Here is a 26,077-nt window from a genome sequence, read left to right on the forward strand (position 1 = left end):
ATAAGAAAAATAATATACACTAAGTATAGTAACTATATGCAGAGAGCCCTGTGGATTCAGCAGGAAGTGGGAATCCAGGAAGTGAAAAGCTAAGGAAGCCTTCAGTAATCTTACAGTAATAACAAGCACAAGATAAAAACTGGAGCATAAGCCTTGCTAAATTTGAGTGACATTAATCTACTACACAAGGTCTTACTTGTGATTTCTGATGACTTTTGAGTAAGGAATGAGTTGGAATATTTGAACTATCCAATATAAAATCTGTTTCTACAGAAGAGAATCCACTCTGACCTCCCTGATAGAAAAAAAAAATTTCCCAGGAGGGTAACATTTGGAACTCTAAACTAGCTTTAAAATATCCCACATACAATGTCTTGTGTCCAACAAAATATAATTACAAAACATAATATAAAATATGAACAACTAAGAAACAGAGATAACAAAACTAACTAGAAATACTACAGGAAACATACATAGTATTGTAGTAATTACAAATCATGTTTAAATATTATGTAAAATATACATTACTAAAATTACTGAATTACTAAAAATAAGAAATTGTGGTTTTATTTCAGATCTTAAAATTTGAATTATTAATCCCAGCACTCAGGAGGCAGAGGCAGGCGGATCTCTGTGAGTTCGAGGCCAGACTGGTCTCCAGAGTGAGTGCCAGGATAGGCTCCAAAGCTACACCGAGAAACCATGTCTCGAAAAAAACAAAAAAAAAATTGAATTACTAAAGCTGGGATGTAAAAGATGTTTAGTTACATTAGACAAAGGAAAAAGAAATTTAGTTAACAAGTTAAAAGGACATTATGAAAAAACGATGGTTAGAAAGACAAAAATAGGGGATCATGACCCTTTCCCCTTCTCCGGGGGACATGTTTGTCTCTTTTAGGATCCTCCTTGTTTACTAGTTTGGATTGTAGGCTGGTAATCCTTTACTCTATGTCTAAAATACACATATAAGTGAGTACATATCATGTTTGTATTTTTGTGATTGTGTTCCCTCGATCAGAATGGTTTCTTCTAGTTCAATCCAGTTTCCTGCAAAATTCAAGATTCCATTGTTTTTTTTTTCTGCCAAGTAGTACTCCATTGTGTAAATGTACCACATTTTCTCTATCCATTCTTTGGTAGAGGGGCATCTAGGCTGCTTCCAGTTTCTGGCTATTACAAATAGTGCTGCTATGAACATCATTGAACAGATGTCCTTGTTGTATAAATGTGCTTCCTTTGAGTATATGCCTAGGAGTGATCGCATGAGCAAATTGAGAGCATGGGAAGAGGGGGAAGGGAGCTACAAGAATGAGAATGGAAGAAGAGGAAGGATGCAGAGGTCATGAGGGAGCAGAAAGTTTGAGTCAGGTCAAGAATAGAAGAAAGGGTATGTGATAGGTAGGGTTTTAGTTTGGGGGGTGGTAGGGGAGGACGGGAGGGAGAAGGGAACTGGGATTGTCATGTAAATCAATCTTGTTTCTAATTCAAATAAAAAATGATTTAAAAAAGACAAAAATAGGATATGAGAAACATAAAGATGTCAGAAATGGAACTCAGTTCCCACAGGGAGAGAAAAGAGTAAACACAGTAAAAGGAACATTTGAATAGATAATGGTTGAGAATTTACAATTTTGATGAAGATATTCCCATATGCAACTGTAGTTAAACACAAAGATGTCTATGTAAATCAGTATCTCACCATACTTCTAACTCAAAGGAAAACAGTGGAAACTCTAAACATACTATAATTAAGATACAGAACATACTAAACATTGTTATCTGAATGAAAGAAAGAAAACATTGCAGGAAACTGTCCTTTATGCATGTGATATGAATTTTCTACATCCTAAAAAACATTGAAAAAAATGGGTAGAAACTAGAGTAAGGCTTCAGATCACCAGGAATAGAGCCCCTTCCATGTGCATGAAATAGCTAAAAGGGACCTGTAGGATCAGAGATGTCTGGGCAGGGAACGAATTAAATGTGTGATTCATGTTAACAGTTTTGGGAGAACTTCACATCTTACATCTAGGATGTTTAAAAAGACAATAGATTAAGAAGGGTGGGTGAATTTAGGATCCCTGCAAGACAAAAAGGAGCCAAAACTAAGACTCAAAGTGTATATAAGTTTACATAACCACTCTTCCTTAAGAAACACAGATGCCTGTTATCTATTTTTTCTTTTATGCTTGTTATTTCTTTTAATAAAGAAATACTGGCCGGGCAGTTGTGGTGCACAACTTTAATCTCAGCGCTCAGGAGGCAGAGGCAGGTAAATCTGTGAGTTCCAGACCAGCCTGGTCTACAAGTCTACAAGAGCTAGTTCCAGGAGAGCCTCCAAAGCCACAGAGAAACCCTGCCTCAAAAAAACAGAAACAAAAACATATAAACAAAAACCAAAAACAAAAATAGGGACAAAGAAATAAGAGAAAAGAGGAAAAGCAAAAGAGTGGCTTACCCTTCAAATAAAGATTTCTAAGGATTATGTTATCTATGTCTCCAACAAGTGATACTGAAATGGCTGAATATATTGCCTTTTGCATTTGTTTTCTTTGATTTATCTGGGTCACATTTAAACCTGTAGTACTGTATTTACTTCACTTGGACATGTTTTTCTCCTGATGATATCTCCTTTTCTTTGTCTCCCTTTTCCTTCTGCTCATTTTCCTCCTTCTGTCACTTGCTAAGTATACACATCACTGTGTATAACCTCTTCTATCCCTCCAACATCAACTGTCATTTAATAATTAGAGGTTCTTAAATCTCTAAAAGCAACTGGGACATGTTTTGCCATCGGAATTCTGGTTCACAAATGAAACTGTATTGAGCTTCTTTGGAAATTAGTTTATATAGAATTCAGAATTCTCCACACATGGTAGAAAAAATATAAAATACCTCATAGGAAAAGAAGATGATATCAATACTGATCTAAGTCTTAGAGAGATACAACTTGGTTGAATCTGAGCTATCTGAAATAATTCAAACTCTTTAATAAGGCATTTCAGTCTAGTTCCAATATTTAAAAAATAAAGATACTTACATTGTTTATCCACCTACAAAAAATCACATTAATTTATATAAACATCAAATGGGAATATGCCTCATGATAACTTTTAGCTCTCTATATTAGTTAGTAGAAATTTCTTTTTACACATGAAAATGCATATTTTACATGCATTTTATCAATCATCCTCGATGAAGATAACCCAAGAGAAGCTATTATACTCATTCTCTGGTTTTTCCTATAATACACTCACAAGTACTAAGATAGTTTCCTACACTTAAAATAGCATTGTTTTGCTTTTTTCCCTTATTGGCTTCATATTTCTCTGGCAGTTTAAACAATTACAATATGTTATATATTCCTAATGTATCCTTAGCTGAGTTTCCAATGCTGTAGATTTTGGTTATTTTACCTCTATCATGTTTCTACCTCCTATGTTGCCTAATTTAATGCTTTCACATATAACAGAACAATATTTTTAAATTCTGTTCTTACCATTTGAAATTCCTCCCATTTAAACCAATTCAATAACTCCTTCTGTGCAAGCATTAATGGAACACATACTTTAGCCACACAGCATCTCTGACTGGCTATAGAGTTCTGCAAGTTCACTTCTATCTCCTGACTCTCATTCAATATCTTTGTCAGACTCATGCATGGATCTCTGCTTTCTTCTTATGGCTTTCCCAACTGAAGTTCACTTCTTGCTTCATCAACTTGATAAATTCCTAGTAATCTATCAATACTTTCCTATACTGCATCCTTTTTAACCAATTTTTCACTGACTCCATTAAGCTGAGTTATTTTCTATTTCTCAGCTTCTGATGGACTTATATCTGTACTAATATATTTATATTATATATTTTTAATTTCAAGTCACTGTTTTTCCATGGTAAACACCAAAATATGAGTGAAGTATAAAAGACAACATTTACTGGACAATGGGATGCATTCTAGAAAGACCAGAAGGAAAAGTGAGACATGCTTGTTTGGGTATGCTCTCCTATTGTGAGTGAAAAACAAAGAAGTATGAGCAGTGTAAACAACAGCATAAAATATGTTTATCATGACAAGGGTAACAGAGCCTGATACTGGATCTGGTAGTAACAAAACTTGTCAATTGGCTATTGTCTCCATGCCCTTTATGACAAGCTATTTTCTAGACACTTGGATTTACAAAATCAAAAGCCCACCATTGGTGCTGTCTCTTGCATACCAGAAATTGGAAAAGACAGGAATACACTAATGAAGATCTGGAGAATATCTACTAGGGAATAGTTGTAACACTATAAAGTTATTAAAGAACCAAAATGCATTTTTAATTTTTGTTTTAATTAAACACAAATATGTCATTTCCTCCTCCAGCCTCTCCAAGTTACCTCCCTCAAACCCTCCATGCTTCTCCACTCTCAAGTTGATGGCCTGTTTTGTTTATTATGCTTATTACTTGTATATGTGTGTATGAACAATATATATATATATATATATATATATATAGAGAGAGAGAGAGAGAGAGAGAGAGAGAGCCTGTTCAATGCACTTTTGTTGTTTGTGTATGTATAGTTTCAAGACTGACATTCTGTATTAGATGACTAATAAGTTATTTTTAAAGTCTAAATTAATCCCATCTTTTAATTCAAAATATTTGATATGTTCGATGTGGTGGTACATGCTTATAACTATGGTGATTGGAAAGGTGAGTCAGGAAAACTGAAAGCCTGAGGCCAGCTTGGCTACATAGCAAGACCCAGTCCTAACAGAAAATAAATTAAAAAAACATGTGATATATTTTAAATGGATTACAGCCTTACAAACCCTCCTCCTTCTAACATTAAGAATAGCTTCCTTCATCTTCTGCCAGCTGACACACTTTCAGATTGTTTGCTTTCTTCCAGTATTTTACTTCAGGCTTCAGCTTGAATGTGTCATGTTCAAGATATATTCACATTGAATCACAAAGATTTCACAGCAGACCACACAGCAAGATCTATGTGGAATGAAAACAGCCCCACCCAACTGAGAACCTCACTAAAATATGCTGAGTAAAAAGCTTTCAGATAACTGGATCCCAAACAGACAAAACAAAGCATTTCTCTGAGACCTGAGCAAATTTTAAAAACATAAGTAGCATTCACCTTAATAAATTTCTATATTTGAGCATGCCTTGCCATATATCACTAATTCTTAAAATGGATAATTAAAATCACAAGACACATTCTTAGGATAGAGTCACAAAAATTAAACATACTAATAATATCTTTTCTAAACCAGATCATGGGACAATTCAAACATTCATACATTAACATTGGGGATGCCAAATTTATGTAACAGCTCTGAGAATCACTTTGGTAGCATGCTATAAAGTTAAATACATATTTAGTACTCATTTCAGCAACTCGACTGATAGGTAATAAAGACATGAAAACCTCTGTCCACACAAAGCCTTGGAAGACAATTACTCATATCAGCTTCATTTAAAGTAAACAAATTCTTGGAAATTATGCATCAACATATAAATGCATCAATTAACTGGTAGTGATTCTTTCATATACAGCTAAGGACATACTAAGCAGAAAATAAAATATTGATAAATGTTACAACATTCTTTAATTTTCTGAAAATAAATTTAGTCCATGTACACATGTTTAGGTGTGCTACATGCATGTAAGTTCCTGCAGAAGCCAAAGGGAATCACACCTCCTGGAACTGGAATATGGCTAGTTGTAAACAACCTGATGTGGATTCTAGGAATAAAACTCAGATTTTCTGCAAGAGTAGTAGGCACTCTTTTCAGTGAGTCATCCCTTCAGTCGCCAGGTCCTCAGCCTTTTCTTCTAGCATAAGATATCTAGAAAATTTTCTTTGTTTGGGGGACTATTGCTTAAATAGTCTAATATCCAAAGAACAGGCTTAACTGTCTCTTTAAAATATTTTCAGTCCTGAAGGATGGTTACACATTCAGAAAAAAATGGCACACTGAAACATGAGTCAAACATCCAATAGAACCCATATCCTTCCTTTGTGGACTAAATGGCAAAGTTACCCTCACATTATGGCAAATGTTCTCAGATTTACAATTATTAACTTTTAATTGCAATAAAAATTTCACATGGTATATTTTGATCTTAAATTTAAAAATAACCAAGATCTTGTTGTCTCTCCAAAATTATAAGTAAATTTCTACCTATAGTAAAGAATAGATGAATTTTCAGCATATTGCCTACCCATAGTAAATTTATTTTATTCAGATGCAAAATGTTAAAGGACATAAATACACATCCCAGTGTGCCATTATTATGTTTTCAATTTTCATCATAAAAATAAAACAAGTTCTTCAAAAACAAGGTATATTTTGTTCTTTAGTTTGAGTATATTTTTTCACAGTTATCCTTCCTGACCTACCAATGCTGAAATCTTTTGAAATATCAGAGTCATATTTCATGGAAGTCTAGTATTAGGCATTTTTAATTATCTTTCTTTGAATGTGAGTTATTCTTCATTTATCAGCACAAAATATGAGCCTGGAAGTATGATGCATGACCAACAATTTTAGCTTAGAGGATACTAGACAAGTTCTCTCTAAGTGTTGCTGTTGTAAAGGGTACATATTCAGAGAGCGCAAACCTACAACGTATAAGTAATCCACTAATAATCAGGATCACAGTTACACAAGTTCTTCATAGATACAATTTGCTGGTAATGGAGATTTGTTCCTGGCCCTGACATCCTCCACTGCAGTCCCTGGACTGCCCCACCAAGCCCCTTGTCACCTCCAGCCCCATGGCCTCCGTTCGCCTCACCTTTCTGCAGGCCCACTATGATGAAGACTGAGAAGTCCTTCCATCAGAGAGTGGCTAAGTGAAAGCTGTTCATCTAAAACCCAACCAGCGGAAAGTTCCTGGGGCTCACTGCCAGGAGCTGGGGTCTGATCTTGCTTTTCTACATAGTTTTTAATGGGTTCTTGACTACATTATTCACATTCACAATATAGGCTGAAGATCTTGAATGATGAAGTTCTGATATACTGAGATCAGATTTCTAGTCCAGGACTTAAGGTTTTTCCAAAACCACTGACTGCCTTGGAATATACACACAGCATGTCTAAGCTACCTACTTATGAAAAGTTCACTGAAGATCTGAAGAGCACCTTTTAAACAGAATGGTCCAGTTTATCAAGCATGTCAGTTTCCAGTTTCCTTGCTTCAAAATTGTAGTGATGTGAATGATGCTGATTTCAGCTATTTCAAAGGACAGCCTAGTATTCTTGTGAAAATGAGCAGAATAATTGAATTAATGCCAGGCAGATCTCCACAGAAAACATGTGTGGCAAAGGTTGAAGACATAGCAAATATATTAACTTATCCTGACCATGGACTTATAGACTTAAAGTATTTTCCATATTATGGGGGTGGGGGCTGGGTATCGACAGCCTCTAGATGCCATCCAGGCCATCTTTGAATCTAGTGCTACAGGTACAGAGGTGGATATATCACTACATTATCCTTTGATGTGGCATTGAGAAACCTTGACTAAGTGTAATAAATGTAATCATTGCCTCTGGCTCCAACAGTTTCATGTAAGAAAAAGAGCACTAATAAAAGTAAGATAGGGGTTCCTCGTCGCTGCTCAGAGTCACCTGACACAAGCAACCTTTGTGCCAGACCAAGTTCGGCAGTGGCAGCGGGTTCCAAACCGAACATCCAGAGGCAGCCCGGCCTCCATCTGCTGGCCCAGGTAGACCAGGAGCTGTTTCCAGCCCCTGTTTGTCGTCTCTGCTCAGAGTCATCTGACACAAGCCACCTGTGTGCCAGACACTGCCAACACCTGGGGAACAGTGAAACCTCCATCCATGAGAAGAGGACTGACATCAGAGTATTGGATTTGTTTGCATCTACCAGAAGAGAAACTTGGTCCCACACCCACCAGGAGAACAAGAAACACTTGCTACACCCACCACAAGAAAGGATGAGAAGGGGACAAGGTAAAAGCACATCCAACAACAGAAAACCCAATATGACACCACCGGAGACTAGGAACTATATACCAGTAAGACCTGAACATCACGATACAGATGAACCAGAAGAGAATGACAATAAAAGCAGCTTCATGAAAATGATAGAGGATCTCAAAGAGAACATGAGAAAATCCCTTAAAGAAATGGGAGAAAAAACTAACCAAAAACCACAAAGCTCTATCAACAAATCTCTCAAGGAAACAGTTCAAGACCTAAATAATGAAATAGAGACAATAAAGAAAGCGAAATCTGAGGGAATGCTGGAAAAGAAAAGCTGGGTAAATGATCAGGAACTACAGATGTAAGCATAACCAACAGAATACAAGAGACGGAAGAGAGAATCTCAGGAGTTGAAGGCACACTAGTGGAAATAGATTCATCAACCAAAGAAAATCTTAAGTCCAACAAATCCCGATCACAAAATATCCAGGAAATATGGGATATCATGAAAAGACCAAACTTAAGAATAATAGGTATAGAAGAAGGTGAAGAAATCCAACTCAAAGGTGCAGAAAACATATTCAACAAAATCATAGAAGAGAATTTTCCCAACCTAAAGAAAGACATGCCAATGAAAATACAAGAAGCCTACAGAACACCAAATAGACTGGACAAAAAAAAAGGTCACCTTGCCACAGAATAATCAAAACACCAAGCATACACAGCAAAGAGAAAATATTAAGAGCAGCAAAGGAAAAAGGTCAAGTAACCTATAAAGGCAAACCTATCAGAATCACACCTGACTTTTCCTTGGAAACTCCGAAAGCGAGAAGTTCCTGGATAGATATTCTACCTACACTAAGAGACCATGCATGCCAGCCCAGACTACTATACCCAGCAAAGCTTTCAATCATTATAGACAGAGAAAACAAGATATTCTATGACAAAACCAGATTCAAACAATACATATCCACCAATCCAGCCCTACAGAAAGTACTGGAAGGAAAACTTCAAACCAAGGAAGTTAACTACAACCAGAAAAACACAGGCAATAGATAATCCCAACTTACCAACAACCAAAAGGAAAAAGGGACAGAATCCCACACATAATCTCGCCACCATCACCAAATCAAAAACAAACAAGAATGAACAATAATCAATGGTCATTAATATCCATCAGCATTAATGGTCTTAACTCCCCTATAAAAAGACACAGATTAGCAGAATGGATAAGAAGGCAGAATCCTTCCTTCTGCTGCGTACAAGAAACTCACCTCAACCTCAAAGACAGACAGTACCTAAGAATTAAAGGTTGGGGAAAGATCTTCCAATCAAATGGACCCAAGAAACAAGTGGGAGTAGCAATCCTAATATCCAATAAATTGGACTTTAAACTAAAATCAGTCAAAAGAGATGAAGAAGGTCATTTCATTTCCTACTCATCACAGGAGAAATCCATCAGGATGAAGTCTCAATTCTGAACATTTATGCCCCAAATACAAAGGCATCCACGTTTGTAAAAGAAACATTACTAAAACTCAAATCATACATAAAACCGCACACTTATAGTGGCAGATTTCAACAACTCACTCTCACCACTGGACAGGAACACCAGACAGAAACTTAACAAAGAAACAAAAGATCCAATAGAAGTTATGGCTCAATTGGACTTAACAGATATCTATAGAACATTCCACCCAAATACAAAACAATTTACCTTCTTCTCAGCACCACATGGAACCCTCTCTAAAATCGACCACATACTTGGCAACATAGCAAACTTCAACAAGTACAAAAAAAATTGAAATAATCCCCTGTGTCTTATCAGACCACCATGCTTTAAAATTGGAATTCAACAACACAAACTACAGAAAAACTACAAACTCATGGAAATTAAGTAACACCCAATTGCACAATTCATGGGTCCCTGACGAAATAAAAAAAGAAATTAAAGATTTCCTAGAATTCAATGAGAATGAGGACACAACATATCCAAACCTATGGTATACTTTGAAAGCAGTGCTAAGAGAAAAGTTCATAGCGCTAAATGCCCACAGGAAGAAACAGAAGAATAATCATACTAGAGAATTAACAGCACAACTGAAAGCTTTAGAAAACAAAGAAGCCAATACACCCCAAAGGAGCAGATGCCAGATAATCAAATTGAGGATCGAAATCAATAAAATGGAAACTAGGAGAACAATACAAGGAATCAATACAACAAAAAGTTGGTTCTTCAAGAAAATCAACAAGATAGACAAACCTTTATCCAAACTTACCAAACAACAATGAGTGAACATGCAAATTAATAAAATCAGGAGTGAAAAGGGGGACATAACAACAGACACAGAGGAAATCCAGAGAATCATCAGGTCATACTTTGAAAACCTATATTCCTCAAAATTTGAAAATCTAAAGAAAATGGACAATTTTCTGGACAGATTTCACTTACCAAAATTAAATCAAGAACAGATAAGCAACTTCAATAGACCTATAACTTCTAATGAAATTGAAGCAGTCATTAGATGTCTCCCAACCAAAAAAAGCCCAGGGCCAGAAGGCTTCAGTGAAGAATTCTACCAGAAATTCAAAGTACAGCTAATACCAATTCTCTTCAAAGTATTCCACACAATAGAAGCAGAAGGGTCATTACCAAACTCTTTTTATGAGGCCACAATAACCTTGATACCCAGCCACACAAAGACACAACAAAGAAAGAGAACTACAGAACAATATTCCTCATGATCATTGATGCAAAAATTCTCAATAAAATATTGGCAAATTGAATCCAAGAACACATCAGAGAATTCATCCATCCCGATCAAGTAGGGTTCATCCCAGGGATGCAAGTATGGTTCAACATACGAAAATCCATCAATGTAATCCACCATATAAACAGACTGAGGAAAAAAACCACATGATCATCTCACTAGATGCCAAAAAAGCCTTGGACAAAATCCAACACCCCTTCATGATAAAGGTCCTGGAGAAATCAGGGATAACGGGAACATACCTCAACATAATAAAAGCAATATACAGCAAGCCGACAGCCAACATCAAATTAAATGGAGAGAAACTCAATGCAATTCCTCTAAATTCAGGAACAAGACAAGGCTGTACACTCTCTCCATACCTCTTCAATATTGTCCTTGAAGTTCTAGTTAGAGCAATAAGACAACAAAAGGAGATCAAGGGAATACAAATAGGAAAGGAAGAAGTGAAACTTTCACAATTTTCAGATGATATGATAGTCTATATAAGTGACCCGAAAAACTCAACCAGGGAACTCCTACAGCTGATAAACACCTTCAGCAAAGTGGCAGGATACAAGAATAACTCAAAAAAATCTGTAGCCTTACTTTATACAGATGACACATTGGTGAAGAAAGAAATCAAAGAAGCATCACCCTTTACAATTTCGACAAACAACATAAAATACCTTAGAGTAACACTAACCAATAAAGTGAAAGACCTGTATCATAAGAATTTTGAGTCTCTAAGGAAAGAAATTAAAGAAGATACCAGAAAATGGAAAGATCTCCCATGCTCTTGGATAGGCAGGATCAACATATTAAAAATGGCAATCTTGCCAAAAGCAATCTACAGATTCAATGCAATCCCCATCAAAATCCCAATACAATTCTTCACAGACCTTGAAAAAAACAATTCTCAACTTTGTATGGAGAAACAAAAGACCCAGGATAGCCAAAACAACCCTGTACAATAAAGGAACTTCTGGAGGCATAACCATCCCTAACTTTAAACTCTATTACAAAGCTATAATCCTGAAAACAGTTTGGTATTGGCACAACAATAGACAGGTATACCAATGAAATAAAGTTGGAAAACCCTGATATTAACCCACATGCCTACGAACACCTGATTTTTGACAAACAATCCAAATATATATGCTGGAACAAAGAGAACATCTTTAACAAATGGTGCTGGCAAAATTGGATGCAAACATGTAGTAGACCTTTTTGCCCTGCACAAAACTTAAGTCAAAATGGATCAAAGACCTCAGCACAAACCCAGCCACAATGAACCTACAAGAAGATAAAGTGGGAAATCCCCTTTAATTAATCGGTATAGGGGACTGCTTCCTGAACAAGACACCAGTAGCACAGACACTGAGATCAACAATTAATAAATGGGACCTCCTGAAACTGAGAAGCTTCTGTAAGGCAAAGGACATAGTCAGTAAGACAAAACAGACAGCCCACATTCTGGGAAAAGATATTCACCAACCCCAATTCAGACAGAGGGTTGATCTCCAAAATATACAAAGAACTCAAGAAGCTATTCTCCAAAACAACAAGTAATCCAATTAAAAATTGGGGTACAGCCGAGCGTTGGTGGCGCATGCCTTTAATCCCAGCACTCGGGAGGTAGAGGCAGGTGGATCTCTGTGAGTTTGAAGCCAGCCTGGTCTCCAGAGTGAGTTCCAGTATAGGCTCCAAAGCTACACAGAGAAACCCTGTCTCGAAAACCAAAAAAAAAAAAAAAAAATGAGGTACACAACTAAATAGACAATTCTCAATGGAAGAATCTAAAATGGCTGAAAGACAGAAGATAAGAAAGTGATCAACATCCTTAGCCATCAGGGAAATGCAAATCAAAACAACTCTGAGATACCATCTTACTCCTGTCAGAATGGCTAAAATCAAAAATACCAATGACAGTTTATGCTGGAGAGGATGTGGAGAAAGAGGAACACTCCTCCACTGCTGGTGGGGGTGCCAACTTGTACAGCCACTGTGGAAATCTGTATGGCGACTCCTCAAGAAAATGGGAATGAGTCTACCACAAGATCCAGCAATTCCACTCCTTGGCACATACCCAAAAGAAGCACATTCATATAACAAGGACATCTGTTCAATCATGTTCATAGCAGCACTATTTGTAATAGACAGAAACTGGAAGCAGCCTAGATGCCCCTCAACCAAAGAATGGATAGAGAAATTGTGGTACATTTACACAATGGAGTACTACTCAGCAGAAAAAAAAAAACAATGGAATCTTGAAATTTGCAGGAAAATGGATGGAACTTGAAGGAACCATTCTGAGCAAGGTAACCCAATCACAAAAAGACAAACATGATATGTACTCACTCATATGTGGACCTTCTTTATGATACATAGTAGTGACCGTGCTTTATCAGAGCTGTTTTTAATGATCTTGCTCAGAATGGTTTCCTTCCAGATGATGATTGAGAAGCTAAGCTACTTTAAAAAAAAATGGTGCCAGGTACCACAAGAGTGACAGAACTGTGCTGTGGTGTCAGTGAGTGGGATGACCCCATGCCCCAAGGTTCCCAGAGAAAGAGGGAAACCTGCTGCCACAGCCTGCCCTATGGGGCTGCTGAGAGGCATCAGAGCAGCTACCATATGCTCACACCATCCCTGCTCTCTTGGGGTTTGGCCTCGGGCACTGTGGAGATGGCCTGCAGGCCTTGAGGGTTCTAGGGTTAGGATTTTGAGCTCTCACCACTGCAAGTTGTCTTCCTGACTCCCTGAGACTAGTCAAACAGCAGCAGAACCCTGGCAGCTGGAGATAGTATTACGAACTTCCATGTAAACTTTACAAAAGCTTAAAAAGGATTTTAGCAGCAAAACATCAGAGACAAGCACGACTTCTTGTTAGCAGCGTTTTCTTGGGTGGTCTCTGTTTTGCTAGAGACAAGCAGAGACTTGAGTGGTTGCTTTAAGAGAGATTTCCTGACTCAGCAAAAGCAGAAAAAACAAAGTCAGCAGCTAAGAAAGCTGCCACTTTAATTTTGGCGGTGTTGTTTAACAGTTAAAAGACTGGTGGCCAAAAAAAGGTAAAGATTTAAAGTAAAGACAGATCCAGATAAAGAAAAACCTCTAAAGGTTTACACTGCATTTAAAAATATATGTAGGCTTGTGAGAGAAAAAATAATAGGAGGAAATAGAGTAGTCAGTTATGGTGGCACACGCCTGTAGGATTTGCTAATGGAAGCAGAGGCAGGCAGATTTCCACAGAGAAACCCTGTCTCAAAAAAAAAAAAAAGAAACAAAAGGAAGTAAAAATAAAGTAATAAAAAGCCACATAAAGATAAAAATTACACAGAGAATCTGGATACTTATGCCATATTGTTGTCTTTAAATTGTTTGATTGCCGAGGAAAAACTTACTGCTGCTAAAATACATTTGATTATAAATGCTGCTAAATTAATCCAACTTATACATTTTAAAAATGCTCTAATTTCAAAATTTAATTTTAAGGACAGGCTACTTAGAAATAAAGGGTTTGCTTGTATTTCCACAGAAAATGAAAGGCTGTGGATTCCTTCCAGACTAATATGGTTTGATCAAGCAAGACCCCCTGAAGCTGAGATGATACAGCCATACAGACTACAAAAACAAGGACTTGGTCAGGTTTCTATGTTTTATCATGATCCCTATGGTATATGAACATCGTCCCCAATCAGCAGGAAGCAGTTTAGAAAGAACGACGCCCATATTCCCAAATATTGTTTATAAATGTTTGTTTTCATTTAAATGGGTTTAGTTATAAATGATAATGAGCATAGACAATCTCTTTTTAAAGAAAGAAAAGGGGAATAGGATATAGGAATGAATATTTTGCATTGGTAAAGATTTTCATTTATTGGTACAACTTTAAGGTCAATTTGGTGATATGTATATGTCTCCTCTTGTGTAGGTATTGTGTTTATAGAGATCTTTTACCCATAATAGTCAGAACTTATAATTAGGTTAGTTAGGTTTTCTAGATATACAGAGATATTAAGATAGATAGGTATTCTTCAAACCTTTCAAAGACCTACAGAAATACAGCATTTAAATGGTTTAGGGTTTTTCTTGGCAGTGAGACAACTGCTCCTGGCACACCAATTACGTCAAAAAGGAGGATGGGCATTGAAGGAACTCATTATGGAGTTTGCTTTCAACGTGGCAAGATTAGCCATTTGGGCAAGAAACTGCTCTTGCCTGAACTGTTTGTTACAGTATAAGCTGGACATACAGGACCCACAAGAAAGTGACTGCTAAACTTACAAAACAAGACAGGACTGAAGGGTTCCTGCTGAAATGGAGAAGTGTGCTAGACACACTGTGGCCTATAGGCTGAAGATGGATGCCCCAATGTTACAGAGGAGCTTTGGGTAACTGTCCAGGTAGCAAGATGTCTCTGTCAATTCTAGAATTTATATATTATCCTTCTGTGGTCTTTGATAGAGTTAAAGACAGATAGTTATGGTTATAGTTTTCTTCAGTTATTATAAAAGATAAATTACCCTTCTTTTTATTTAGACAGAAAAGAGGAGATGATGGGGGAAATACTTCTGTTTATGTTTATCTTATTGATTGTTAAATAAAGTACTTGCTTGGCCAATGAGACAGCAAGTTAGGCTGGACTAGGAGTCAAAGAGTATTCTGGGAAATGTAGTAGAGAAGTAGTGTTCCAGACAGGAAGTGACATAGCAAGGAGACTCATACTTAAGAAGAGGAAAAAGAAAGTGTCGCTCTCTTTTCCCGTTCCTGCTCCAGCGGCGGGATGTGATCCACCAGCAAGGAGGGCTGCCAATAAGACGTCCGATAAGATAAGTTTTATAAAATATATAGATGTATGATAATTGATACTGAGCTAATAGATGAGAATCCTAGTCATTGGCCAAGCAATATTGTACCTAATACAAGTCTCTCTGTGTATTTATTTGGGCCCTAACTCGGCGGGTGGCTAGCGTAGAGCGCACATGTGGCGGTGGGGCTCGGCGGCTTTGGGTGGAAAGATTTATTGTAACAGTGCTGTTTTCTTGGATTATGTTTTTTACTTTTGTTTGTTTGTTTGTTTGTTTGTTTGTTTGTTTGTAAATGGAATATGCTGGATGTCTCTACAATTTTGTTCAAATGACTGTAAAACCTGGAAAAGCTGTTGCTGCTATTGATGCATAACATATTGCCATTATTGATATATATATATATATATATATATATATATATATATATATAATCAATTTTTGGAAACTTTAGCTGCACTGTCAACTTTGGAAAAAAAGTATCCCAGTTTACCGTGTTGAGTTGGCATAGTACAGAAATTAACAGCCATATTGGTCTAGAAGTGTTGAACTTATTTTTTTTCCATTTGTACAGGGGTAACGTACTGTATTAAATATCTAAGGTCTTATTTGGTGGGTTTGATTACAAAAACTAATAAAGTATTCTCTAATAAAAGAAAGAAAGAAAGAAAGAAAGAAAGAAAGAAAGAAAGAAAAAGAAAAAAAGTAAGATAGTTTTAGATTACTTACAAGTTTTGGGGACAATGCTAGTGACACTGGCACACTTCATGTGCCAGTGTCTCATATGTATACCATAGCAGGACACACAGGCAAAAACATGCATACCAGGTTTAAAATGGCAGGATGACCCAATGATAGGATTTTTCCCACTTGAGCTGTACTGAATACAAACATCTGAATCTCATGGTTTCAGTGGTTGTTTCAAATGTTTAGGGTTTCATTAAAGGCATCATGTAAACAGGAGAGAACTTGTTGGTTAACGTGAACACATAAAACCTAAATTAGTAAGTAGAGGTGAAGAGATTTAAGGAAAAACAAAGGGAGGTGAGATTTCTGTTGCAATTTTCACATCTAGGTAACTATACCTGTGACCACATCATCTTTGCTGTTTTGTTTAAGCTCATCCTATAGACATGTTTAATATGACAGTCTTGTCATACATATTGACAGGTTTTCCTATGGGTGTGTTGTATACATGTGTGATTTCATCTTTAAGTAATTTTCCAGCTATAATTCTAGGTTTGTTTCTTCCTCCTTGCATCCTTTCTTTTCCTGATGTCTATATTAAGAAAATATATGTGTTTTCATTACTGGTACCCCAACAGGCACTAACTGAAATGCAGATTTATAAGAGTTAATCAGAATTGGGACTGAGAGGAGGAAAGATGCAAAGAAGCATATAGTAGCAAAGCAGGAGAGAACATTGTGTCTCTTCCCTGTGGCTTCCAGGACTCTACATTTAGAGAATCTCCTCTACTAGCAAAAAATAGAAATTATTAGAAAGTTAATCCAGCAATTCCACTCTTAGGGATATACCCAAAAGATGCACATTCATTTGACAAGGACATCTGTTCAACAATGTTCATAGCAGCATTATTTGTAATAGCCAGAACCTGGAAGCAACCTAGATGCCCCTCAACTGAAGAATGGATAGAGAAAATGTGGTACATTTACACAATGGAGTACTACTCAGCAGAAAAAAAAAACAAAAAACAATGGAATCTTGAAATTTGCAGGTAAATGGATGGAACTAGAAGAAACCATTCTGAGCGAGGAAACCCAATCACAAAAAGACAAACATGGTTTGTACTCACTAATATGTGGATTTTAGACATAGAGTAAAGGATTACCAGCCTACAATCCACACTGCCAGAGAAGCTAGTAAACAAGGAGGACCCTAAGAGAGACATACATGGTCCCCTGGAGAAGGGGAAAGGGTCAAGAACTCCTGAGCAAATTGGGAGCAAGGGAGGACGGGGGAAGGAGCTAGGAGAATGAGAAGGGGAGAAGCGGAGGGGTGAGGAGGACATGAGGAGCAGAAAGGTTGAGTTTGGGGAAGAATAGGAAAAAAACAGAAAGGAGATACCATAATAGAGAGAGAGACATTTTAGGTTTACAGAGAAATCAGGCACTAGGTAAAGCTCTGGAGATCTACAAATATAACACCAACTAACAATCTAAGCAACAGAGGAGAGGCTGCCTTAAATGCCTCCCCTGATAATGAGATTGAAGACTGACTTATATGCCATCCTATAGCCTTCATCCAGCAGCTGGTGGAAGTAGAAGCAGACACCCACAACTAATCACTGAACTGAACTGGAATCCAGTTGCAGAGAAGGGCAAGTGATGGGCAAAGGGGTCCAGACCAGGCTGGTGAAACCCACAGAAACAGCAGACCTGAACAACAGGGAGCTCTTGGTCACCAGACTGATAACTGGGATACCAGAATAAGATTGATCCAGACCCCAGGAACATGGGTTTTAGTGAAGAGACCTTGGAAATCTACAGGACCTTCTGTAGTAGTTCATTACTTATCCCTAGCATAGGTGTGGAGTTTGGGAGCCCAATCCACATACAGGGATACTCCCTGAGCCAAGGCACATGAGGGTGGGCCTAGGCCCTTTCCCAAAGGATATGATTGACTCTGATGACCCCCTATGGAAGGCCTCACCATCCAGGGGGAGCAGAAAGGATATGTGATAGGTAGGGTTTTGATTGGGGGGGGAAGGTGGTAGGGGAGGAGGGGAGGGAGTGGGAACTGGGATTGAAATGAAAAGCAATCTTGTTTCTAATTCAAATAAAAAAAGAAATATAGAAAAAAAATTAAAAAATGTAAACCTGAAAAATAGATATTTAAAAATTCTTGTAGCAATGATTTGCTTAAGACATACAACAAAACAAAAGTAGAGCCTGGTTCCATAAACTAGTGATCACAGTTTGTTTCAAATCACAATTGGTTTTACTATTTCATAAATATGATTTGGTAAATAACAATACAATGCAACTTTTTCTTTTGTATTCACATTCTTTATTACTGAAAATCACATTTGGGCTTATTAATATGTTTGTGAAACAGTAATATTCAAAAACATTTTGGTACACTATTAACAAACATCTAATCAAATAGCATAAAAGGACAAAGTCTAGAGGGACAAAATTATCTAAAAATGAGTACCTTAAGGTGCATTTTAATGTAAAATAGATGAATGTCATATATGAAGTAATATTTTGGCACTGGAGTCTTAAGATAACTAAATACCATATTTTTGTGCTGATTTAAACACTTTGAAATGTTGGACATTAAACATTCTTTTGCTTGACTACTGCTGTGTTTTGCCACAGCATTTTACACATAAAATTCCTAAACAGAAATTTTATTAAGGCAGCTGTTTATGTAATAACATGAATGCATGTTTATTAAATTCTTTGCATTAAATTTATAGGGCAAGAGATTTCTCTTGATGAAACTTCAAAAACACTTCTGAGAATTTTGGTTTGACTGAGAAATGAAACTGAAAGACTTTGCAATATTGTGGTATTTCCTGTGTCACGAAGTGATCTGTAAGCTGAAGTTCAAAGAAAAAGGAGAAAAGCCAAATATTTTAAACAATGTTTCATGTTAAACATTAAGGAATCTACAAGGCTGATTAGATTTTCAACAACTGTAGATACATGGGATGATATCCCAAAGCCAATCATCTTGGGATATCACATCCTAGCCCTAAATAACCAAACGCCGCTCACCTCTGTACATGTGATTGTTAGGGAAACCTAAACAGGCTAAAAACTCCCAGCAAACCAAGACTAAGAATGTTATCAGATGGCATCTGAGGCCCATACCAGAAATTTTTCTGCTATGCTGGAACACATTCAGTTCTTCCACCAACATGTTTGAAAGTGCCAGTTTATGGTTTTTCTTTACATTATTATAGAAAAAGTTAAGATATATGGAAAAAATTTTTAGAATAATGTGACTCTATGTTATTGGGCCAGAGTCACTTGTATTTGGCTCTACAATAAATTGCCTCATTCCCTTTGATATGGGCACTTTGTGGTAGCTGTTTCTTGTTTTTGCATGAGAGGAGCTATTCTGTGGGAGGAAATCTTTAGCCATGTCAATAACATACATTTACTAAGATAACTTTGTGTATTGGTATGTGTTCTGCCTGAGATGAAATCTCAAGTGTATCAAACAAATCCTGCCATTTCTTGTCTCATAGTATAGCAAGAAAGAACACATGAGGCCTAACTCAAAAGATCACAGAATGAAAAAGTAAAAACTTCATCAATAGACTAGGTAAGGATAAAGGAAGGTTGCTCCTTCTTAAAGTTCACTGTAATTAATTGGCAAGAATGCATAGGAGAAAATTATGAATTATTTACTACTCAGTGGGGCCCAACCTATAGCCTAGGGCCATGTCTGGGTTCATGGCCCCACTGCAGCATGGGTCTGTCAATGGCTCCTGTTACAAGCAAATGTGGTGTAGATACCCAGGGCCTGAGGCCATGTTGGTTCTCCAGGGTCATGCTACCATACAAATCTCAGCATCCTGTGCTGCCACCTGGGGCCATGGTGACTTCTGGTCCTGAACTGCAGCCTTATACCATGTCTGGGTCCATGGCCCTGCTACAGCCAGGGTCTTTGTTGATAGCCACGGTACCTATTATCATCAAAGGCTATGTAACTGCCAGGGATCTGGGCTGCCACTTGTTGGAGTACAGGGACCACATTGCTGGTGAGCCCATGTTAATATAGGAGGCCTGTGCTGCCACCCAGGGCCATGGTGACATCAAGCTACTGCTGATGGCCATGTCTGGGTCCTGCTGTAGCCGGGTTCTGTTTCGATGTCTGTTAACACAGGGACCCATGCAAACTATGTGTTGACCAACATGCTGAACCATGTGTTGAAATACAAGAACCATGTTAAGCTTGCCCCTCATTGGCACTGGGAGAGCTGTCCTGCATCACCAGAGAGCTGACCCTTCGCTTGCCCTTGGTTAATGGACTCACATGATCCCTGAATTTGGTAATGCTAGGCCCACCCCTGACCATGGGTATGAGAGATCTGGTTCTGTCCCTGACCTGAGGGGAGTTATCCCAAAGGCCTAGACTGACCAACCCAGCTACCACCCAGAAACACATCAGGGCTTTGAGTTATCACTCCACATCATCTATCCCATCTGTCACCTGCTGGAGTGTGTGAAGGGACCAGTCCCACAGAACCATAGCTGTAGGACCTCTATGACTTTGGGGGAATAGCGGGACATCTAACAAAAATCCAGTCACCCCAACTCTTGGGAATGTGGGTGCTCTGTTCTCTATACTGCTTCCTGCTATCTGTGGGTAAAGATATCTTTAGAGGTCCTTGAGAAAATTGAGATAATGGCCAAGTTCTAGGAAGACCAGTGGTAACCTTTGTTGATATATATCATGTCTCAAGATTCAGGGAGGTCTTTTCTCTTGGGTCAGCCAATTCATTAGGAAGATCAGAGAAGCACTCCCACAGTTTTTCAGGTTATTTCTTGAGTTACTCCAAGTATTTTTCCAAAGATCCTTTCTTTAGGCATTACCTACACTTTTACTTATTTATATTTATGTGTGTATATTTTATAGGCCAGGATCTACATATGAGGGAGAGCATATTGTTTTCGCCTTTTGGACTTGTGCTACCTCACCTAGAATTATATTTTTCTGTGTTCATCTAGCTCAGACACTGGAATAGCCAGATGGGTTAGTGTGGGAACTTTGTCAGACAGAAGAGAGGGGCCAGTCACGAAAGGAACACTAACGTGTGACTGCTGCACTGAGAAGTGCTCAGACAGCACTTAAGGGCTTTCTGAGAAATGATTTGGTTTCTATTTCTTAGAAAAACCTGGTCTCCTAGCAAGGTCTAGGCTAGTGAGACCTAAAATAGTGCCACCATCATTGAGATTTTGGAGAATGTGTCTTGGAGACCTAATGTCTCTATACACTCACATTAGTGCTAAGCCTGGATGGAAGCTAGATATTAAGCTCTCTTGAAAAGATTTGGAGGAGCTCCTTTAACTTCAATGTATCAAGGAAGGGCCAGACTTTTTAAAACCGGGAAACTGAAAGTAAAATTAAACTAAATATAAACTAGAAACAAGAATGCCTGAGTATAAACAGTTTGCAAGAACATCCATTAATCAAATAAACTCCTGATTTGGTTGTGGTAATAACAGGCATTTCTAGGAATTAGTATAAGTATGAGCTCAGGTCAGAGAATATCACAGCATAGAGGGAGTTGTTGGGCATAAAACCCTCTGCTAACTGAGGCTCCATCGGCATCTGATAGCTTCTGGGGAGGGAGAAATGTGGCCACTGGTAGATCCACCACACTCTAGTACAGGCTCCACTCCCCAAAGTAGTTAAGCAGCACAAACTGGACTCTATGAGGGGAAAAGTAGAAGGAAAAGAAGAGGAGTAGCAGGAGTAAGAAGAGGAGACAGCAGCAACTCAAAATGAGTGGGTAGGGAAGTGAGGATAGAGAGCGGATATGTGAAAAATTGAAGGTAGAGAATCTGAGCAAAAGACATTGTGTTACATTTTCAGAGTTAATAGAGGAGAGCAAACTAAGAGATACCATCAGAGAGGGAGCCAGTTCAGCTTTAAAGAGAAATCAGGCACTAGGGAAAAGTCTGGAGATCTACAAAGATGAGACCAGCTAACAATCTCAGCAACAGAGGAGAGACTACCTTAAATGCCCTCCCCTAATAATGAGATTGAAGACTAATTTATATGCCACCTGATAGCCCTCATCCAGTAGCTGGTGGAAGTAGAAGCAGACACCCACAACTTATCACTGAACTGAACTGGAACCCAGTAGCAGAGAAGGATGAGTAAAGAGCAAAGGGGTCCAGACCAGGCTGGTGAAACCCACAGAAACAGCTGACCTGAACAACAGGTCAGCTCTTGGTCCCCAGACTGATAGCTGGGATACCAACATGGGATTGATCCAGACCCCAAGAACATGGGTTTCAGTGAGGAAACCTCGGAAATGTACGGGATCTCCTGTTGTTGTTCAGTACTTATCCCTAGCATAGGTGTGGACTTTGGGAGTATTCCACATAGAGGAATACTCCCTGAGCCAAGACACACATGGGTGGGCCTAGGCCCTATCCCAAAGGATGTGATAGTCTCTGATGACACCCTATGGAAGGCCTCACCATCCAGGGGGAGCAGAAAGGATATGTGATAGATAGGGTTTTAGTTGGGGGAGGGTGGTAGGAGAGGAGGAGAGGGAGAGGCAAGTGAGATTGCCATGTAAAACAATCTCGTTTTCAATTCAAATGAAAAAAAATCTGCAGAAAAAAATATGTTCCTGAAAATGACTGTCAATCTAAAAATTTGCTTTGGAGAGATCAACTTGGAAACTACTTCCTTCTAAGTTTTGCATAGAAAGATTACATATTTAAGTTTGCATAGAAAGATTATATATTTGAGGACTCAAATGCACTTAACAAACAAAAAATGTCTCCAGTTATTAGGTACACAACTACACAGAAGTTCTTTACAAATATCAATGAAAATTGTTTCCATTGTGTGTGGAATTCAGAAACCTTGGCTCAGTAAGACACATACACCATTCGGCTCTGCCTATAACAAGTATATGTATAACAGTTCTGCTTAGTAGGACACATGTAATATGTGACTCTGCCTTTTAACAAGTATAGGGCTTGGAAAATAGAGTCAGATTTATACCCACATATCACTGAGTCTCAGTCTTAGAGATGTTTCTGTTTTCAGTGAATGAAGAAACTCAGTACAGGTCAAAGTCATTGGGAAAGTGGCTGTTGAGTGCATGTTAAACAATAAATATTTATCACTATCTCTAAGGATCATGAACAACATAGAAAGGGATGGAGAAAATGTAAGGTAAGATTCTGACTATGACACATCAGTTGAACTCATGAAATCACAAGAGCTGTGGTTACTTGCACAAAATAGGGCTCATGAGGTCCTACCTCTCCTTTAGAGAAGGGAACTTATATTTCTCAGGGGTGTAGACACTAGACAGTTGGCTTTGCACTAGGAAGTAACCCATCATGCATGTTCATTCAAGTAGCCCCAGTCAAACACACTGGGTCATTTCAGTACTACTATTGGGTGGTATTAGCCAAGGTGGACTATGGGAATCCCCAAACAACCTAGGATGTTGCCAAGACTATAAATTGCTCTCCATAAAGTAAAAGCAAGGTCTTATTGCTGAAGACAACACCTACAGAACTCCTAGAACATTGAGACTTTAGGCTGTTGCCTACACAGAGCCTTTGCCCCTATGTTCCAGCATCTTTGGTATTGGAAGATAGTCTGCCCAATATCAAAAAAGAAACATATACACCAAACAAGCCACAAACCCTCTTATCTACAATGGTGTCTTCCTGAAGGGTATGTTAGGGCAACAATGGCAAAAATCTTGTGTTAATAACAAAGCAATATCTGATTTGACTTAAGACCCTCCTGAGATGGAACATATCCCCAACACTGCTTATGCAACCATTAACCTGAGACTAGACAGCCCTGGAACTAGGGTAAAAACAAATAATATTGATCCTAAGAAATATCACAATAAAATGACTCCTGATGACATTCCACTATCCTCAGAGGTTGGTGCCTTATACAGCCATCATCAGAGCAGCTACCTCTCTGATAGGAACAAATTCAGAGAGCCACAGTCAAGCAATATGCAGAGAGTGAAAGACCTTGGACTACTCAGTCCTAACTGGAGGACTCCATCAAATCCCCTCCTCAGAGTTCAGGGAAACATGGAGAAGAGGAGGCAGAAAAAATATGAGTCAACAGGAATGGAAGACACCAAAAGGGTAGGCATTCTAAATCAACATGAGCAAAGATCCTGTGGATTCATGGAGACTGAGGCAGCATGCAGAGCGTGTGCATGAGTCTATACCAGGTCCTTTGTTCTTATGGCTTCCAGTTTAGTGTTTTATGGCACTCCTGAATGTACAAACAAGTGGGCCTCTGATTCTTGTGCTATTCTTGGGCTTTTTTAAATTTCTCTTTGTGGGTTTTGTCCAACTCCAATTTGTTAAACTTTGTCTTATCTTATTTTATTACTAATCTTTAGAAACCTGTTTGTTTTGTTTTCCTTTTTACTTTTTGTCCTAGAACTTGATCTATAGACAAGTCTGGCCTTGAACTCAGAGATCCACCTGCCTCTGCCTCACATGTGCTGGGATTAGAGTCTTAAGACACAGACCCACTAAGTTTTGTTTATTAATGGGACAGAAAGGGAATGGATCTGGATGAGAGGGTGGTGTAGAGGAACTGTGAGGAGTAGAGGATACATATGTGACAAAAATATCTGTTTTCGATAAAATGCAAAAAAAACAGAAAATGTAAAAAATAAGACAATAATATAGACAACCTGGCAGTAGCATAAAAAGCAGACAAATAGACCAACAAAATGGAATAAAGGTCCAAGAAATAAAATGACAAAGCTGTTCCCACTTTATTTTTGACAAACAAAGCAAAACTCTTCTTTGAAAAAGGAATGCCTCTTCAATAACTGATGCTGGTAAAAATGGATTGTATTTTCAGAAGCATGAGAGTACATTAATATCTTTCACCTTGTACAAAAAGCCGTTACAATGAGAAAAAGACCTTCATGTAAAATCTGATGCACTGCAAGTTCTACCTAAGAACATAGGAGATGCCATTCAAAATGCTTGGGTAGACAAGACCCTTTCTAATAGAACACCAGCTGCACAGAACTTTCCCTCAGTATCAACAGATGGACACATGAACATCAAAAGCTTCTGTACAACAATGCAAACATCAGCAGAACAGAGACAGCACACAGAATGGAAGAACACCTTTTCCAGCAACACTTCAGACATGGGGCTTATAAAGAATTGCACAAAATAAGTATCAGGGAAATAAAACTGCCAGTCAACAAACTGGCAAATTAAGTGAATGGTCAGGTTTAAAGAAAAAGGAAGAAAGAAACACAAATGAACCATAAGTATTCCATGAGCATTCATAAAATGTTTCATATTCCTAGTCATCGGGGAAATTCAAATAAAACTGCTTTCAGATACAATCTGACCCTAGTCATAATGGTTATCATCAGCAAATCTGAGAATAAAAGATAGGATGTGGTGAGAAAATACTCTTCATTCACTATTGGTGGGGCTGAAAATTAATGAAGTCATGTGGAGATCAGTTTACATATTTTTCAAAAACTTAAAATTATAACTAGCATATGACTAAGCTGTTTACTACTCCTGGTCATATACCCAGAGAACTCTTTGTCCTACCAAAGAAACTTTCACTTTCATGATTTTTTAATTTTTTGAGATTATAATACATTATAATTACATCATTATTCCTTTCCCTTTTCTCCCTACACCTTCATGTTTACCACTCCTACATCACTAGAGAAAAATCTGGAATCAATCAAGACATACATCAACAAATGAATGGATAATGAAATTATTGATACATATGTAAATATATAAATACTTCTCAGAGGAAAAATGCAATAAAAACTGTCCATGAAAATTGATGAACTCAAAATGT

General features: G+C 37.9%; 1 pseudogene; it reads left to right on the forward strand.

Moving 5' to 3' along the window:
• The first annotated feature begins 6,821 nt into the window (after positions 1 to 6,821).
• On the forward strand, positions 6,822 to 20,272 carry LOC113831425 (annotated as a pseudogene).
• The last annotated feature ends 5,805 nt before the right edge of the window (positions 20,273 to 26,077 follow it).

This window comes from Cricetulus griseus, chromosome 3, assembly GCF_003668045.3.
Source record: "Cricetulus griseus strain 17A/GY chromosome 3, alternate assembly CriGri-PICRH-1.0, whole genome shotgun sequence".
Classification (NCBI taxonomy): Eukaryota; Metazoa; Chordata; class Mammalia; order Rodentia; family Cricetidae; genus Cricetulus; species Cricetulus griseus.